Here is a 21,015-nt window from a genome sequence, read left to right as displayed (position 1 = left end):
ACAGCTCTAATGCAATAAGGGTAACCTGATGAGACTTGCCAAAATAAAGTTCAAAATTTAGGAAAAAAATCTGTAGCTTGTTTTGCATGAGGCCTCAAACCTGAATTTTATTTGAGCTATGATGATGCAATACTTTATAGAAGGCTGTTACTAACTGGCCAGGATTTTTTTTTATTGAATTTACATTCCGGTTGTAAATATTTACAAATCATTTCAGGTGAGCATTCAGACTTTTTTTCCCCCCCAAATGTGTTCTTTTACCTGAAACATCAGAATGAAGACAAGTTTGAAGTGGGAAGTATTGAGGTGAAGGACAACTTTTATTTCCTCTGCCAATACCATTGAATAGTTTGGAACCCTGCAGTTATATGAAGTATTAGTGCAAAATTACATAATGGGCGTGGACAAAGGGAGACATTTTTATTGTACCTACACCTACAACTTATTTTGTATGGAAGCATTCTTGTGCTTTAAAGTAAGTCTTTGAAAATTGCTGAGAATGGAGATGAGATCAGGCTGTGCACTTGGCATTGAACTAGAAGCCCTTTGTGAGACTCTGTTCCCTTGTTGCTTGAATATTGAAGTGTCCTTAAAATCATAGAAACATAGAAAACCTACAGCACAATACAGGCCTTTCGGCCCATAAAGTTATGCCGAACATGTCCCTACCTGAGAAATTACAAGGCTTACCTATAGCCCTCTATTTTAATAAGCTTCATGTACCTATCCAAAACTCTCTTAAAAGACCCTATTGTATCGGCCTCCACCACTGTTGCTAGCAGTCCATTCCACACACTCACCACACTCTGAGTAAACCCTGACATCACCTCTGTACCTACTCTCCAGCACCTTAAACCTGTGTCCTCTTGTGGCAACCATTTCAGCCCACGGGAAAAAGCCTCTGACTATCCACACAATCAATGCCTCTCATCACCTTATACACCTCTATCACATCACCTCTCATCCTCCGTCGCTCCAAGGAGAAAAAGCCGAGTTCACTCAATCTATTCTTATAAGGCATGCTCCCCAATCCAGGCAACATCCTTGTAAATCTCCTGTGCACCCTTTCTATGGCTTCCATATCCTTCCTGTGGTGAGGTGACCAGAACTGAGCACAGCATTCCAAGTGGGGTCTGAACAGTGTTCTATATAGCTGCAACATTACTTCTCAGCTCCCAAATTCATTTCCACGGTTCATGAAGACCAATATACCGTTCGCCACCTTAACCTGCACAGCTGCTTTGAGCGTCCTATGGACTCGGACCCCAAGATCCCTCTGATCCTCCACACTGCCAAAAATCTTACCATTAATACTATATTCTGCCATCATATTTGACCTACCAAAATGAACCACTTCACACTTAACTGGGTTGAACTCCATCTGCCACTTCTCAGCCCAGTTTTGCATCCTATCAATGTCCCGCTGTAACCTCTGACAGCCCTCCATGCTATCCACAACACCTCCAACCTTAGTGTCATCAGCAGACTTACTAACCCATCCCTCCACTTCCTCATCCAGGTCATTTATAAAAACCACGAAGGGTCCCAGAACAGATCCCTGAGGCACTCCACTGGTGACCAACCTCCATGTAGAATATGACCCCTCTACAACCACTCTTTGCCTCATGTGGGCAACAAGTTATCAATCTACAAAGCAATGTCCCCTTGGATCCCATGCCTCCTTACTTTCTCAATAAGCCCTGCATGGGATACCTTATCAAATGACTTGCTGAAATCCAGATACTACATCCTATGATCTTCCTTTATCAATATGTTTAGTTACATCCTCAAAAAAACTAAATCAGGCTCGTAAGGCATGACCTGCCCTTGACAAAGCCATGCTGACTATTCCTAATCATATTATACCTCTGAAAATGTTCATAAATCCTGCCTCTCAGGATCTTCTCCATCAACTTACCACTGAATTAAGACTCACTGGTCTAAAATTTCCTGGTCTATCTCTACTCCCTTTCTTGAATAAAGGAACAACATTCGCAACCCTCCCAATCCTCTGGAACATCTCCCGTCCCTATTGATGATGCAAAGATCATCACCAGAGGATCAGCAATCTCCATCCTTGCCTCCTACAGTAGCTTGCGGTACATCTCATCCGGGCCAGGTGACTTATCCAACTTGATGCTTTCCAAAAGCTTCAGCACTTCCTCTTTCTTAATACCTGCATGCTCAAGCTTTTCAATCTTCTGCAAAGAGTCATCACTATTATCACCAAGATCCTTTTCCATTGTGAATACTGAAGTAAAGTATTCATTAAGTATCTCTTCTATTTCCTCTGGTTTCATGCACACTTTCCCATTGTCACATTTAGACAATAGACAATAGGTGCAGAAGTAGATCATTCAGCCCCTCGAGTCTGCACCGCCATTCTGAGATCATGGCTGATCATTCACTATCAATACCCAGTCCCTGCCTTGTCCCCATATCCCTTGATTCCCCTATCCATCAGATATCTATCTAGCTCCTTCTTGAAAGCATCCAGAGAATTGGCCTCCACCGTCTTCTGAGGCAGTGCATTCCACACCTCCACAACTCTCTGGGAGAAGCTCTTCCTCAACTCTGTTTTAAATAACTGACCTCTTATTCTCAATCCATGCCCTCTGGTACTGGACTCTCCCAACATCTGGAACATATTTGCTGCCTCAATCCTATCAAATCCTTTAATTATCTTAAACGTTTCAATCAGATCCCCTCTCAATCTCCTCAATTCCAGCGTGTACAAGCCCAATCTCTCCAATCTCTCTGCGTAAGACAGCCCTGCCATCCCAGGAATCAACCTAGTGAATCTACGCTGCACTTCCTCAATTGCCAGAATGTCCTTCCTTAAACCTGGAGACCAAAACTGTACACAATATTCCAGGTGTGGTCTCACCAGGGCCCTGTACAAATGCAAAAGGACATCCTTGCTCTTGTACTTAATTCCCCTTGTAACAAAGGCCAACATTCCATTTCCCCTCTTCACTGCCTGTTGCACTTGCTCATTCACCTTCATTGACTGGTGAACTAGGACTCCTAGGTCTCTTTGCATTTCTCCCTTACCTAACTCTACACTGTTCAGACAATACTCTGCCCTCTTGTTCCTGCTTCTAAAGTGGATAACTTCACATTTATTCACATTGAATGACATCTGCCAAGTATCTGCCCACTCACCCAGCCTATCCAAGTCTCCCTGTATTCTCCTAACGTCCTCTTCGCATGTCACACTGCCACCCACTTTAGTACCGTCAGCAAACTTGCTGATATAGTTTTCAATTCCCTCATCTAAATCGTTGACATAAATCGTAAAGAGCTGTGGTCCCAATACAGAGCCCTGTGGTACCCCACTAGTCACCTCCAGCCAGTCCGAGAAACACCCATTCATTGCTACCTTTTGCTTTCTATCTGCCAACCAGTTTTCTATCCATGTTGAAACCCTGCCCCCAATGCCATGAGCTCTGAATTTACTCACCAATCTCCTATGTGGCACCTTATCGAATGCCTTCTGAAAATCTAGGTACACAACATCCACTGGCTTACCCTCGTCTAACATCCTTGTTACACCCTCAAAAAACTCCAACAGATTAGTCAAGCATGATTTGCCCTTGGTAAATCCATGCTGGCTCGGCCTAATCCTATTACTGCCATCAAGATGTGCCACTATTTCGTCCTTAATAATGGACTCAAGCATCTTCCCCACGACTGACGTTAGGCTAACAGGGCGATAGTTCTCTGTTTTCTCCTTCCCTCCCTTCTTGAAAAGTGGGATAACATTAGCCACTCTCCAATCTTCAGGAACTGATCCTGAATCTAAGGAACATTGGAAAATGATTACCAATGCATCGGCAATTTCCTGAGCCACCTCTTTTAGAACCCTCGGATGCAGACCATCTGGACCCGGGGATTTATTAGCCTTCAGTCCTACCAGTCTACTCATCACAGTTTCTTTCCTAATGTCAATCTGTTTCAATTCCTCTGATATCTTGTGACCCTGGCCCATCCATACATCTGGGAGATTGCTTGTGTCCTCCCTGGTGAAGATAGATCTAAAGTACGCATTAAATTCTGTTGCCATTTCCCTGTTTCCCATAACAATTTCTCCCAATTCATTCTTCAAGGGGCCAACTTTGTTCTTAACTATCTTCTTTCTCTTCACATAGCTAAAAAAGCTTTTGCTATCCCCTTTTATATTCCTGGCTAGACTGAGCTCATACCTGATTTTTTTCTCTCCGTATTGCTTTTTTAGTTAAGATCTGCTGTTCCTTAAAACTTTCCCAATCACTTGATAGGTCCTATTCTTTCACGTCTTATCCTCTTGCCTTTCATATACTTGTAGAATGCCTTGGGGCTTTCCTTAATCCTACCCACCAAGGCCTTCTTATGGCTCCTTCTGACTCTCCTAATTTCATCCTTAAGCTCCTTCCTGTTAGCCTTATAATCTTCTAGATCTCTAACGTTACCTAGCTCTCTGAACCTTAAGTAAACTTTTCTTCTTGACCAGATTTATTACAGCCTTTGTACACCGCAGTTCCTGCACCCTACCATAACTTCCCTGTCAAATTGGAATGTACCTATGCAGAACTTAACACAAATATTCCCTGAACATTTGCCACATTTCTTCCGTACTTTTCATTGAGAACATCTGTTTCCAATTTAAGCTTCCAATTGAACCTGCCTGAACAGGTGGGATATTTAGCATAAACATCCATGGAAAAATTTGTTGTACAGTGCCTCAACCCTTTCAATACTATATTCAAATGTGAGATCTGGATGTTTTTGGCTGCCCTTGAACTTTCACAGAGCTAAATTAAAATTATAATAAAGGTTTAATTGATCCTTTATTTCTTAGAATTGCATTGAATTTATTGATCATACTTTAATATTACTGGAGCAACCATTTGCTTATCTAGTTGGAGAAATGCATGGATTCTTGTTCCTTGTAGGTTAAATTTTAACTTTTGCCAATATGTTTGATTTTATGATCTCGGGCAGAAAGAAAATGGAAGCTAACACTAGTTCCCAAGATAAAGCTGTATTTCTAACAGTTGTGTCTCAATGGCCATAGTGAATTAATGGTTATTTAAATCTGGTGTCCAAGTGTTGTTTAATTTCATCCTGCTTTTGATATTTGAAATCTTAAATCGTGTGGATTTACTTCTACAGTACTGTGCAAAAGTCTGTGTGATCACACTTTGCCCTTTAAAACTGCATCAAACCTCTTGGGTACGCTGTCATCTAGTTCAATTTTTCAAAAAAATTAGCTGGTAGGCTGCTGCAAGCATCTTGGAGAACTTGCCACAGTTCTTCTCCAGACTTTGGCTGTTTGCTTGCTTCCAGAAAACTTTGATTTTGAAATCAAGGTTCTGTGGAGGCCATGCTATCTGTTGCAGAACTCCCTGTTCTTGTCGCTGAAGATTCTTTGACCATGACCACCGTGTGTTTGGGACTGATTGGGTGCCTCCCCGATGGCATTAGTGATGAATAAGAAACTGCTTGTAACTCTCAGCATTGAGGATTGGGTTAATTCTGACCAGACCACCAACTCCATTTGCTGAAATGCAGCCCAAAACCTGCAGGGAACCTCACTGTTGGCTCTAGAAGCTCGTCATCTAAAGCTCTCCAGTTCTTCTATGGGCAAACTGCTTCACGTTTGAGACGTAATTCAAATTTTTACTCGTCATTACAAAGCATATATTGTCCTTGTTCAGTACCCCAATACTTGTGCTTTTGTATGTAGGTGAGTCCCTTGGCATTACACTTCAGGAGGAACAGCTTTTTCTGGTGGCAACTCTTAACATTAAAGACTACTTCTGACAAGACCTCTCCAGACTGTAGAGGGGTGTACTTGGGTTCCATTGGTTTGAGTTCAGAGCTGGTAGTCGTGCTGGACTTCTGATTCAGAGGAGTCGTCAGTTTGATGCATCTCTTGTCTGCTGCACTCAGTTTCCACTATATTTCTGGTCCTTGACCTTCTTCAGAAGTGCGTGAACAACGCATCTTGAGACCTCTGTCCACCACAAAATTTCTACTTGAGAGAGACCTGCAATGGATGTTATGGGCTCCACAGTGTCCTGATTTCAACATCAAAGCTGTCTGGGATTACTTGGAACAACTTGCTATCTGATTTTCTTATCAAACTGCATGACAGTGTACATAAGAGAATTGATGCTGTTTTATAGGCAAAGGGTGATTACACCAGATATTGATTTGGTTTTTCTTCTAACTGTTTACTGCTCTTTAGGGTAGTTTTTGATATTTAGAAATATTTCATTAATTTTGAAAGCATCTACACCTTGTAGATTTTTTTTACATGCGCCTAAGACTTTTGCACAATACTTAGAAGTAAATTCACATGATTTAAGACTAAATATCAGCAAGCCTTGTGTCTTGTTGCTATACTCTTGTCATAGTGTCAGAATTGATTATTTGAAGATGATAAACTGTCACATCTGCCACACCCTCACATTTAGTTTAGTTGTCCATAAGACATGGGAGCGAAATTAGGCCATCCGGCCCATCGAGTCTTTTCTAATCCTTTTTTTCTCTCTTCCTCAACCCCAGTTCCCGGCCTTCTCCCCGTAACCTCTGATGCCATCTCCAATCAAGAACCTTTCAGTCTGTCTTAAATACACCCAATGACCTGGCCTCCCAGCTGCATGTGGCAACAAATTGCACAAATTCACCATCCTGGGTCTGTGTCCTCGTCCTCAACTCCCACCATGGGAAGCATTCTTACCAGATCTACTCTGTCTAGACCTTTCTACATACAAGGCTATTCTGGATTTAGTGTTGTGTAATGAACAGGACTTGATAAGCGATCTTGAAGTAAAGGAGCCATTAGGAGCTAGTGACCATAATATGATAAGTTTTTAATCTGCAATTTGAGAAGGATAAGGGCAGATCGGAGGTGTCAGTGTTGCAGTTGAACAAAGGAGACTATGGAGCCATGAGGGAGGAGCTAGCCAAAGTTAATTGGACGGATATTCTAGCAGAAAAGACAGTGGAACAGCAATGGCAGGTATTCTTGGGAATAATGCACAAGGTACACAATCGGTTCATCCCCTGGAGAAGGAAGGATTCAAAGGGGGGGAAAGGGGCCACAAAGGAAGTCAGAGATTGCATAGCATTAAAAAAAACCCTATGACAGAGCTAAGGTGAGTGGGAAGACAGATGATTGGGAAATTTTTAAGGAACAACAGAACTTAACTAAAAAGGCAATATGGGGAGAAAAAATGAGGTACGAACGCAAGCAAGCCAGGAATATAAAGGAAGATAGCAAAAGCTTTTTTAGTTATGTGAAGAGAAAGAAGATAGTTAAGAACAATGTTGGGCCCTTGAAGAATGAATTGGGTGAAATTGTTTTGGGAAACAGAGAAATGGCAGAAGAATTTAATAAGTACTTTAGACCTGTCTTCACTAGGGAAGACACAAGCAATCTCCAAGGACATAGGGTAACGGGAAATGAAACAGATTGACATTAGGAAGGAAACGGTGATGAGTAGACTGATGGGACTGAAGGCTAACAAACCCCCAGGTCCAGACGGTCTGCATCCTAGGGTACTAAAGGAGGTGGCTCTGGAAATTGCGGATATATTGGTAATCATTTTCCAATGTTCCTTAGATTCAGGATCAGTTCCTGAGGATTGGAGAATGGCTAATGTTATCCCACTTTTTAAGAAAGGAGGGAGGGAGAAAACAGAGAACTATCGTCCTGGCAGCCTAACATCAGTAGTGGGGAAGATGCTAGAGTCCATTATTAAAGATGAAATAGTGGCATATCTAGGTACCATATAAGATTGGGTCAAGCCAGCACAGATTTACCAAGGGCAAATCATGATTGACTAACCTACTGGAGTTTTTCGAGGATGTAACCAGGAAGTTAGACAAGGGAGATCCAGTGGATGTAGTGTACCTTGATTTTCAGAAGGCATTTGATAAGGTCCTACATAGGAGATTGGTGGGTAAAATCAGAGCTCATGGCATTGGGGGGAAGTTATTGACATAGATAGAAAACTGGTTGGCAGATAGAAAGCAAAGGGTAGCGGTGAATGGGTGTTTCTCGGAATGGCAGGTGGTGACTAGTGGGGTGCCACAGGGCTCGGTATTGGGACCACAGCTGTTTAAGATTTACATCAACGATTTAGATGAAGGCATTGAGAATAACATCAGCAAGTTTGCTGATGATACTTAACTGGGTGGCAGTGTGACATGTGATGAGGATGTTAGGAGAATTCAGGGTGACTTGGATAGGCTGGGTGAGTGGGCAGATACTTGGCAGATGATGCTTAATGTGAATAAGTGTGAGGTTATCCACTTTGGGAGTAAGAACAGGAAGACAGGTTATTATCTGAATGGTGTAGAGTTAGGTAAGGGAAAAATACAAAGAGATCTAGGAGTCCTTGTTCATCAGTCACTGAAGGTGAATGAGCAAGTGCAGCAGGCAGTGAAGAAGGCTAATGAAATGTTGGCCTTTATTACAAAGGGAATTGAGTACAAGAGCAAGGAAATCCTTTTGCATTTGTACAGGTCCCTGGTGAGACCACACCTGGAGTATTGTGTACAGTTTTGGTCTCCAGGGTTAAGGAAGGACATCCTGGCTGTAGAGGAAGTGCAGCGTAGATTCACAAGGTTAATTCCTGGGATGTCTGGACTGTCTTACGCAGAGAGGTTAGAGAGACTGGGTTTGTACATGCTGGAATTAAGGAGATTGAGAGGGGATCTGATTGCAACATATAAGATTATTAAGGGATTGGACAAGATAGAGGCAGGAAATATGTTCCAGATGCTGTAAGAATCCAGTACCAGAGGGCATGGTTTGAGAATAAGGGGTAGGTCATTTAGGACAGAGTTAAGGAAAAACTTCTCCCAGAGAGTTGGGGTCTGGAATGAACTGCCTCGGAAGGCCGTGGAGGCCAATTCTCTGGATGCTTTCAAGAAGGAGCTAGATAGGTATCTTATGGATAGGGGAATCGAGGGATATGGGGACAAGGCAGGAACCGGGTATTGATAGTAGATGATCAGCCATGATCTCAGAATGGCGATGCAGGCTCGAAGGGCCGAATGGTCTACTTCTGCATCTGTTGTCTATTTGAAAGGTTTCAATGAAGTTTTTCTCTCTCTCCCCGCAATCCTTCTGAATTCCAGCAAGGACAGACCTAGAGCCATCAAATGTTCCTCGTATGATAACCCTTTCATTCCTGGACTCCCTCCAAAGCCAGCACATCTTTTCTAAGAAGAGGTGCTCAAATGGTTCACAGTACTCAAGATGAGGCCTCACCAGTGCCTTATAAAGCCTCAGCATCTCACCTTTGCTCTTGTATTCTAGACCTCTTGAAATGAATGTTAACATGGCACTTGCCTTTTTCACCAGTGACTCGCCCTGCAAATTAACCTTTAGAGTGTTCTGCACAAGGACTCCCAAGTCCCTCTGTGTCTCATATTCCTGGATTTCTCCCCCATTTAGAAAATAGTCTGCGTATTTATTTCTTTTACCAAAGTGCATGATCATGCATTTTCCAACATTGTATTTCATTTGCCACCTTTTTGCCCACTCTCCTAATCGAAGTCCTTCTGCATCCTACCTGTTTCCTTAACACTATTTGCCCCTCCACTAACCTTATCTGTAAAATTGGCAACAAAGCCATCTATTCCATCATCTAAATCATTTATATACAGCATAAAAAGCGGTCCCAACACCGACCCCTGTGGAACACCACTAGTCACTGGCAACCAAGCAGAAAATTATAGTTTTATTTCCACTTGCTGCCTCCTACTAATCAGTCAATACTCTAACCATGTCAGTAACTTTCCTGTAATTCTGTGGGCTCTAGCTTGGTAAGCAGCCTTATGTGTGGCACCTTGTCAAAGGCTTTCTGAAAGTCCAAATATACAACATCCACTGAATACCCTTTATCTATCCTACTTATTTCCTCAAAGAATTCCAGCAGGTGTTTCAGGTAGGATTTTCCCTGGAAAAATATCTTGCTGACTTTGTACTATTGTTTTCTGTGTCACCATGTACTCCACAACCTCATCTTTAACAATTGACTCAAACATCTTCCCAATCATGAGGTCACGCTAACTGGTCTACTGTCTTCTTCCTTAAGGAGTGGAATGAAATTTGCAGTTTTCCAATCCTCTAGCATCATGCCAGATTTTTGAAAGTTCATTTCTAATGCCACCATAATCTCTAATGCTACCTCTTTCAGAACCTTAGGTTGTAGTTCATCAGGTCCAGGTGACTTTAGGTCCTTTAGCTTTTTGAGCACCTTCTCACTTGTGATAGTAAATGCAACCACTTTTCTTCCTTCACACTACAACATCAGGCATACTGCTGAGGTCTTCCACAGTGAAGACTGATGCAATATACTCACTTAGTTCATCAGCCATCTCCTTGGCCCCCATTATTATTTCTCCTGTCTCATTTTCTAGCGGTCCTATGTCCACTGTCATTTCTCTTTTATTTTTAACATACTTGAAAAAGCATTTACTATTCACTTTGATATTATTTGCTAGCTTGCTTTCATATTTCATCTTTTCCTTTCTAATGATTTTAAGTTGCTCTGTAGGTTTATAAAAACTTCCCAGTCCTCTATCTTCCCACTTGGTTGCATGCTCTTTCTTTTGCTTTTACAATAGTTTTAACTTGTCAGCTATGGTTATACTACTTTACCATTTGGATATTTCTTCATTTTTGTAATACATCTGTCCTGCATCTTCCTCATTTTTCCCAGAAGCACACACCATTAGTGTTCTGTTGACATCCCTGCCAGCAGCAGCTTCCAATTTACTTTGGCCAGCTCCTCTCTCATACCACTGGAATTTCCCTTACTCCACTGAAATACTACTATATCAGATTTTCTCCCTATCACATTTCAAGTTGAACTCAAATCATATTGTGATAACTGGTTGCTAAGGGTACTTTTACCTTAAGCCCCCTAATTGCCTCTGGTTCATTACATAACATTCAATCTAGTATAGCTGATCTCCTAGTAGGCTCCCCTAATATTTTGATACTGTCTCTTGGTTGCAACTAAGTCCCATTACCTGCCTGTCCTTCCCAGCAGTCTGACTGCATGCTGTCTTTTACTTTTTACCATCTGTCCTATCCTGAGTCTTAGCACTCCAGGTCCCACCCCCTGCCAAATTAGTTTAAACCTTCTCCAACAGCTCTAACAAAGCTGCCTGTGAGAATACCGAATCTCTTCGGGTTCAGGTGTAATCTGTCACTTTTAAACAGGTCATACTTCCCCCAGAAGAGATTCCAATGATCCAAGAACCTGACCCCTGCACCAGCTTGTCAGCCGCACATTTATCTACCAAATCATCCTGTTTCTCCCCTTATTGGTGTGTGGCACAGGCAGCAATTCAGAAATTTCTACCCTGGAGGTCCTGCTTCTGAACTTTTTATCTAGCTCTCTAAATTCTCTTTTTAGGTCCTCATTACTTTTCCTTCCTCTGTCATTGGTACCAATATGTACCAAGACATCTGGCTGCTCCCTTTCCCACTACAAACTGGATGTGATCTGAGACATCCCTGACCCTGGCACCTGGGAGGTAACATGCCACCTGGGTGTCTGGTTCATGTCCACAGAATCTCCTGTCTGCCTGACTATTGAGTCCCCTATCCCTACCGCTCCCTTCTTTCTTTTTCCCTTCTGCACCACAGTCCCATGCTCAGTGCCTGTAACCGTGGCATTCTCCTGGGAGGTCATTCCCCACAAAAGTATCCAAAGCGGTATTATTGTTTTTTGAGTGGAATAGCCACAGAGTTGCTCTGCGCTAACTGCCTATTCTCGTTTCTCCTGACAATCAGCTAGCTACTCGCCTCCTGCAACTTCGGGGTGAATTCTTTCCTGTAACTTTGATCAATTTTCTCCTTGCTCTCCCATACAAGCTGAAGGTCATCCAGTTGCTGCTCCAGATCCCTAATACAGTCTTCAAGGAGCTTCAGCTGGATGCACTTCTTGCAGATGTAGTTACCCAGCAGACTCTGTGTCTCCCAGTTCTTCAGCATCTGGCACGAAGGTCACACCAGTCAGTTGAATGGTACAATAAGAGAGGGGGATAAAGATCAAAAGGAAACCTTAACAGATGCTTTACACAGAGCCAATGCCTCTTTTGAGCCTAAGTCTGTCACTTCTATCGCCACTGGTCCACTCCCAACAGTGGCCCTTCCGCTTAACCCTTCTGTACTTTTTATTTAGTTTGTGGAGTTCTGTTGATTGGCCCTGTACAATGGACGAATGTTCTCTTTTAAATAATTGCAGCTGATCTGCGAGAAATGTCTTGTCTCTTCTTCAAATTTGATTCTTAGAACACCAGTTTCTGTTTCAGTTTATCAGTTTAGTTCATTCAACTCATTGTCATTGATCATTAGTATTCTGTTTTATCTTTGTTTAATCATGCACTGATGACACATTCCTACAATGTTTTTATTTGAAAAGTGGTTTATTATTTAATGTTAATTTTAACGTGCAGTACAACAATTTCTCTAACACTTTGTAAAGTGTTTGGAAATCTAAAATGTGCTCTTTTATTGACTTAGTAATGCAGAAGGCATAAAATAAACATAAAATTTATAAGAAATCTAGAGGTCTAAGACTTGCACAGTACTATATCTAGATTATGAAAATGGAAATTATTTGGAATGCCAGCTGAGAAACGCTACAAGGCTTGAGTGACAGGGGCATATGAATCTTGAACTTGGTGTTAATTATAGCACATGAGTGTTCACTAGCCTGTGCTTTTACTGGACACCTGTTTTGCAGCAGTTCCACCAAGGTATACTCCGATTAGAGAGCAATACCACAGCTGATTTTAGTTAATGCTTGTAAGTTCAGGGCTTTTGCAGTGACAGCTAAGCATGCTGTGCTACTTTACTAAAGAGATTGTTTGGCAGAGTTTTAAGGGGGTGGGGAAGAGACTAGTTTTGTCCAAAATGTTGAAATGAACATTAAAGAGTTAAGTGAATATTGGAAGCTGAATCCTGGAATAACCTTTAAAAGTATAACTGGAAATGAGGACAGGAATTAACAAGGTCAAATGGTAAGCTGCACTGCAGATTGCAAATTGAAGCAGAAATACAAAGGCTGTTTGAAAAGCAGGCATGTAATCTGGGTCTTATTAGTAACAAATTAAAAAAAAATACTCAATCAGTGCCTGGTGCAAGTAAAATTGCAGCAAAGAAAGTTGAAGTTTTCTTGACATGTTAATTTGAATTGCAAACAAAATCCAAAGAGTATTGGCCTATGACAGAAATACTGTTTGGTAAAGTTGAACAAGAGAACTTATTTGGTTGCCAGATATCCGCAAATTGTGCTTGCAGAGTGTAGCTCACCTATAGTCCATGTTATATGGAGCACATGGTAGAAGTTCCATTTTGTAGTCAGTCTTCGTTAAAGCTAAATTACAAAGTGAGGATGTTTCTTGGATATTAGTTTCTATCTAGATCCAGAGAGTTATGTGATATTTGTACAATTGATCTGGATATGAAACATGATGGAGCACCAGTTTTCTTTCATCTTCCATCTGCTTCAGATTTGGGTTGCTCAATTGACTGAAAGCTAAGCTGAACATGGCCTGGCGATGATCCTCAGACTTTTAAAGATATTGTGCTCTAAATGGAGCAATTGTGGAAAATTATAGTGTTGCAGGATTTAAAATTCTGTATGGTTACCATACTGATGTGCAGAAAATGCTGTTATTTTGATTTCCGTATGTAATGACAAATTTTAAAAGCTCCTGCTACACAGCCTGGATTTGGAATGGAGACTTGAATATGGGTGATTACTGATTTGTAGATGCTCTGTTCTTTAATTGTTAAATTTTGTTTATTATAGATAATAATAATCTATGTGAAGCTACAATGGAGTGACCTGTGTTCAATTTTGGTCTCTGTCCCTGTCCGTGTGGATTTGGCTCCATCTTCCTGTGCTATTTGTGTTTCCCGGGCGCTCGGACTTCCTTGTGTGCCCCAAGAAATGTTGGTTGATTATCATGTATTGCTCCAATTGTGTAGGTGATAGATCACATCGCTAGTTTGGGGGTGGAAATGAAATTATTTTACTGCAACGATTGCGATAATTTTGTGAGCAACCATAGACTGTGGGTCAGAATAGCATCACGCTATAAGGAAATTAACCATATGGACATAAGATGGAGTCCTTCATGATTCTACTTTACACCCACAGATAGCATGTTACTCCAAAAGGATATGCTGAACCAAAATGTGTGCATCTTATTCAGCATTTGATTTGCAATATCTCTCAACCATTTTATTTCAGGAATGCAACAATTTTGTTAATAGAATATTTTGTATTATAAAGAACTTTATGGAGGTAAATGACTTAATTGGGGGATATTGGCTTCAGTGCAAATGTCTAGAGCAGGCATGGGTAAACTACGGCCCAGGGGCCATATGCGGCCCGTTAAGCTTTTTAATCCGGCCCGCAGAACTTGATGAAATTATATTAATAAACCTTGTTAACGTTTTCCCCCCCGCAATTCTGGCGTTTTCCCAATAGATGACGCACTCTATATACATTGACCTTTGAGGTGCAGCGTATTACTCCACATTTGCGCTTTACTCTTTGACCTCTCACCTCTTCTGTAAAGATGAGTGGAGCTAAGAAAAGAAAAGTGGATAGAGAACGTCGGGTGTTTAATAAGGAGTGGACAACTAAATATCTTTTTATCGAACACCGATCAACTGCTGTATGCCTGATATGCCAAGAGACTGTGGCGGTTTTTAAAGAATATAATATCAGCCGTCACTTTGCCACAAAACATGCCAACTATGCTAGCAACCAGTCAACGAAAGAACGGGAAGCTAATGCTCAGAGGTTGGCAATTAATTTACAGGCTCAACAAAAATTTTTTCACCGTCAAACTGCCATTCATGAGTCAAGTACCATGGCGAGTTTTATGCTGTCATTCAAATTAGCAAAGGCCAGCAAGCCTCTGTCTGAAGGTGAGTTTTTAAAAGAATGTATGGTGGGGACAGCAGGTGTATTGTGTCCGGAGAGCAAAGACAAATTTGAAAAAATCAGTTTATCACGCAGGACAGTGACTCGCCGTGTGGAACTGATAGATGAAGATATAACCAGCGACTTAAATAAAAAGGCAGAGTCATTCACGTTATATTCATTAGCACTGGATGAAAGCAACGATGTAAAAGACACTGCTCAGCTCCTCATTTTTATCTGAGGAATTAACAATACTTTTGAAATAACGGAGGAGTTTTTGACAATGGAGTCTCTGAAAGGAAAAACATGGGGAGAGGACTTGTATGACTGGGTGTCTGCTGTCATCGAAAATATGAAGCTCCCTTGGAGTAAACTTATCAACGTCACCACAGATGGATCTCCTAATTTGACGGGGAAAAATATCAGCCAGCTGAGGAGAATACAGAATAAAGTGAAAGATGAAAATCCTGACCAGGATGTTATTTTCCTTCACTGCATCATCCACCAGGAATCTCTATGTAAATCGATATTACAGCTGAATTATGTTGTGAATCCTGTCGTAAAACTTGTCAACTTTATACGTGCAAGGGGACTTCGGCACCGTCAGTTCATCACGTTCCTGGAGGAAACTGATGCAGATCACCAGGACCTACTTTATCACTCCCGTGTCCGTTGGTTAAGTTTGGGCAAAGTGTTTCAACGAGTATGGGCGCTCAAAGAGGAGATCGGTGCATTTTTGGAGTTACTGAGGAAGGCCGGCGAATTTCCTGAGCTGAGAAACAAGAGCTGACTTTGTGACTTTCCGTTTGCTGTGGATATATTTTCACACATGAATGAACTGAACGTGAAGCTACAGGTGAAGGATTAGTTTGTGCATGACATGTACACAAACGTGAAAGCCTTTAAATCCAAGCTGGCTTTTTTCTCCAGGCAAATTTTGAATAAGTTATTCACTCATTTTCCCACACTAGCCACGCTGGAAGAGGCCGGCGCAAATGTGAAAAAATACAGCGAGTCACTGGATGCGCTGCACAGAGACGCTGCCGTCGCTTTTCTGATTTTGAAAAAATTGACAAGTCACTTCAGTTGGTGGCCTGTCCCCTGTCACAAGATCCTGAAACAGCACCAGAGGAGCTACAGCTGGAACTGATCGACCTTCAGTCTGACCCCATCTTAAAAGAGAAGTTCAACTCTCTTAAACTGAATGGCTTTTATGCTTCACTTGGTAAAGAGGTGTTTCCAAACCTCCGGAGGACGGCACAGAAGATGCTGGCGTTGTTCGGCTCGACCTATTTGTGTGAACAGGCGTTCAGTGTCATGAACATCTACAAAGCCAGCCACAGATCCAAGTTAACTGACCAACACCTCAGATCCATCCTGAGAATCGCCACAACAAAACTAAATCCAGACTTTGATGCGCTGGCTAAAAAGGGAGACCAACAACGCTGTTCCCACTGAAATTAAAAATAAGTTTCTTCGTTGTGTTATGTAAAAAATGCATTTGAAAATATTTTTTTCAATAAGCCTTACATGTTACATGTCATTTCTGTTAAGTGATGGACATGAGTAGTGCGCAGGTGCACGTACGTTCTCAAAATAAAAAATGCGCTCCAGATCAAATAACGCGCTCCGCATACTGGTGCGCTGTCACTGTTCTGTCCTTGTGCTGGTCGTTGTTGAGTTTAGGCACAGGGGACAATTGAGTAAGAAGGAGCAGGACAAGTAGACCTGCATCTCCTACCGTTTTTGAAATAAAGACAGTCAGGAGGAGAGTGATGATGATAATATCTTGAAGGATAACAGAATTTTCAGTGCTTTAAAATAATAACTGTTACTATTAAAAAAAGCTAATTTATTCATTTAATTTTCAGTGTTTTAAAAGTCATTTCAATAAATAGCTAAATACCATGGGACTTCAAAGACAGTTATTTTGTTGTAATGCATTTGTTCATTTTCAATTGAAATTAAAGCACATGTTTTCCACATATCCCATGATTTTATTTTCTCTTATGAGGTGTATTACCAAAACACTCCGTCCATCTGCTCCTGGTCCTGCCCCCCTGTCAAATTTTTGAACCCTTTGTGGCCCACAAGTCAAAAAGTTTGCCTACCCCGGTCTAGAGTCATGCTAACTTTTTCAGTCCATCACCTGCAAAATTTGACAGACTGCAAACTATGTTGGAATTCTGAAAATGGCTGTATAGCAGCACGGTGGCATGAGAAATGAGGGGAAATATCTTTGGCCAGAAGGGGGAAAAATGAGGAATGCAACCAAATCATTCATCATTTTTCAGTGCTAGGGTGTTGCTGTCAGTGTTGAAAGGTAAACTAATTTATGGCCATGCAGTCAGCTTTACATCTAACTTAACATAAACAGCATTTCCCAGTAAAGGGAACTGAATTACAGCATAATTGTGCTGCTAAATCAGATCATGGATGTGATATTTTCCATATTGGCTGTTGGAAGATAGCTTGAGAGTATGACTGTTGAAGGGGTGGAGATTGAATCCTGTTCTGGTCTGAAGTTGGATGCTCAAATATATCAGTAATTCTACCACTGAGGCAGATGCTTAGGCAACAGTGAACAGAACAGAGATCAGTGTGCATTGATGACGTATTGCAAAGTGAATTCAAATTGGATCTGCCCTGTGCATCCAAACAAAGTAGAATGTTGAAAAAAATGTTTATACTGCTTTGGCTGCAATGTCTATTTTTAAGTATTGGGTGAACCCAGAATAATTTCCAGTAGCTGAGACAAATAGGCAAAAAATGACTAGGTTGATTTTTGCTACCCATATTTTCATAATTTTGGAGTATATTGGCATTTTGAAAGATGAAGGAAGTGTTATTTTCTTTTTGGGATTCAGAATCTTTCTAGCTATCTTTCATGTGCAATAAATACAGAATTGGGAAGTTGAGAAATACTGCAGAATGTTCACCTGCAGATTAAGCATTTGACCAGCTTTGCAAGTAGCCTAATATTTTAATGTGGGGGAAAAAAATTCAAGGATATCAAGATGGTTGAAAGAGTGTGGAGAAAATTTATAGGATGTTGATGGAACTTGAGGACCTGAGTTAGGGAAAAGTTTAGTTTCCCCCCCCCCCCCCCCTGGAGTGTAGGAAAATGAAGGGAGATTTGATAGAGGTATGAAAAAAACGGGGGGGGGGGAGGAAAGATAGGGTAAATAAATGTAAGCAGGCTTTTTCCACTGAGATTGTATGAGACAAGAAGTAGAGGTCATTGCTTCGTTGTTGCTCAAGATAATGAGATTGCGGTGCTACCCTAGTCAATGCAAAAACAGATATTTACAATGCATGTGGTACAGCTTAAAAATGATTAACAGTCCATATCACTTAAAAGTCATTGGAAAGCTGGAGTGCAGCAGTATTCAGCTACACAACAGCCCTCAAGAAGAAACTGTTTTTCAATCTGGCTGTCTTGGATAAGGTGTTTCAGTATCTTCTACCAGATGGCAGGAGATTGAACAGGATGTCCAAATGGGATGGGTCTTTAATGGGGTTAGGAGCATGGTTAGAACAGAATTGTGGATTGTCTCCAGGTCTGGTAGTGGAGTTCAAATGATGTGGTGATCCATCCCAATAGGTTGAGTAAAAGGTGAAATATTTAAAGGGAACACAAGGGGGAGTTTCACTCAGGGTTGTATGAGTGTGGAATGAGCTGACAGAGGTGGATGTGGGTTGGAATGTAACAGTTAAGACATTCGATTAGGTGCATGAGGGAGTGGAGAGCTATGATCAATGGGACTAGACAGCACAAGTTTGGCACAGACTGGATAGGCTGAAAAACCTGTTTCTATGCTGTATTGAGACGCAAGTATTCATCCAGCTCTTGCCCTGGTACTAGAAAAATGAGCTACCTTTACTGGCACTTCAGAAGTTACAAATCATTGTTAACAGGAAAACTCAATAGTTCTGGAGATGGTCATTTTAATATATATCTTGTTTATGTGAGGAACCAAAAGATTGTCAGAAATCTTGTAAGGAAAGATGGTTTGTCTGAGAGGTACAGAAGTTATGTGTGCATGGAAGTCATTGCAGTTAATGAGGGAGTAATTCAAATAGGGCAATTGGAGAGGTGTAAGGTGACCATGATTATTAATCCTCAGACGTGATGCCCCACTTAAGTATGTATTTGAGCAATTTTGGTTACATGTGTTGTGCAGAATTCTATAATTTATCACAGGGATGTTATTACAATAAATTAATGAGACAATTAGGCATAGCAAATGTTATCAAAAAGCTTTCTGAAGCAGCCTGTTTGGAGTTCTCATTCACTGAGACTGTGTATTCTTTCCCATCTTTGACTTGGTTAGATTTCTAAGTGACAGGGTCGGCACAGTAGATTAATAGTTAGCACAGCGCTTCACAGTCGGTATCCTGGGTTCAATTCCCTACGCTGCCTGGAATGAATTGTATGCACTCCCTACAACCATATGGGTTTCCTCTAGGTGCTCCGGTTTCCTCTTTCAGTCCAGAGACCAATCAGTCATTAATAATTGTCCCATAATTAGGCAAGGATTAAATTGGAAGATTGCAGGATCACTAGAAGAGCCTGTTTGGCACTGCAACTCAAATAATTTTTAAAAAAATTGCTTTAAGTTACGTATTTTTATATATAAAAAACTGTATGTACTGCTGCAGCTGAAGTCTGGCAGGAAAACTATGGCTCTAGAAGATTCAGGGAGTCTTGAAAATGCTGATGTAGAGATTTACTTAAAGATTATTGTAGGCTGGTGCTGATTTTATAAGAAATAGACTAATTAAATCTGTACATAAAATCGAAAGGTCCATATGGATGCCTTCTGGCTAGGTGTGGATAGGGAGAAGAGAGAACATTGGGGAGGGGAACATCAATTTGAGGAATGAAATAGAAAGAATAATATATTTAATCCCAGATGTTTTTCAATTGACTGGTGGCTAATGCAGGTGTGCCTTTTATTAAAATTGAGTAAGCCCTTGAGATTCTGTGGGTGAATGGTATGTACAATTAGTAAGTAGGAATGGGTGTGAAATGTTAAAAACAATGTTGTAAGATTAGCGGGTCAGACAGTGTTTGAGAATAAATCTTAGATTAAAAAAAACACTTCATCAGAATTGGTTAACTTTCATCTAATGGGCCAAAAAGTCTTGTGCAATAAATTACGGGTTTTAAATTCAATTGGCAGATGAGTTAACTTCTGTGGTTTGAGTTTACTTGGGCTTTCTACTGTGTTTGGTCTGAAGTTGGATGATTTAAGTTTTTTTGGCCCCCAAACTAATAATCACTATTTTTACCTTGTGGGGTGCTGCTCAAAGTGGGTTGATTTCAAAGTGTTAAGAATTGCAGTTTTGTAGACTGTCCAAAAATATTTGGCTCTTGAAGAAATTGTATTAACTAAAATTTAAATTTGATCATGTGATAGGTAATTTTACAATTGTTTGGGTGCTGATGAGGCCACACCTGAGTGTACAGTTTTGTTCCCATTTAGAAGAATGGGAATTAATATTGAAAGTAACGAACTTCAGGAAGCATGGCAGGGTAGATGCTGGGATTTTTCCACGTGAGAATCTCAAATGAGGGGACAAAGTAACGTGTGATTTGTCGTTTAAGATTGCGATACAAAGGAAGTTTGGTACTCTTTACTGCAGAAGGAGGGTAGAAGCTAGATTATTGTGGGCAATTAAGAAGGAAGCAGATGATTTTGAAATAGAGAACCATTGGCAGTTGGTTCAAAGGAGATGATCTGGAGCAGATCTGGCAGGCATAATGAAAATGCATGGCAAGTGGCTTACTCATGCTGGTACTTTGTGTTCATTTGAAATATACTTTATAACTAATGTTGAAATATTTACAGATCTGTTCACTGAATGATGCACCAAGTCATCCTGTGGCATCTGTTGCCAAATACTTCTATTTTGTATTACATTGTTTTCTGTGATCTGCTTTCCAGTTTCATGCTTAATTTAGTAGAAATTTATTTACTGTAACGTGTTTATCTTGGTTTTTGAGCAGTGCAAAGCATACTTTTTAGATTTATAGTGCTCGGGTTTGGCTTGA

General features: G+C 40.9%; 1 protein-coding gene across 3 annotated transcripts in view; it reads left to right on the top strand.

Moving 5' to 3' along the window:
- The window catches only part of larp4b (La ribonucleoprotein 4B), a 95,247-nt gene that overhangs the window by 30,303 nt on the left and 43,929 nt on the right, over positions 1–21,015 (top strand). The gene's annotated exons all lie outside the window — the stretch shown is intronic.

This window comes from Hypanus sabinus, chromosome 6, assembly GCF_030144855.1.
Source record: "Hypanus sabinus isolate sHypSab1 chromosome 6, sHypSab1.hap1, whole genome shotgun sequence".
Lineage (NCBI taxonomy): Eukaryota > Metazoa > Chordata > Chondrichthyes > Myliobatiformes > Dasyatidae > Hypanus > Hypanus sabinus.
Note: the sequence above shows the minus strand (reverse complement) of the source record. Positions and strands in the feature narration are given on the sequence as shown.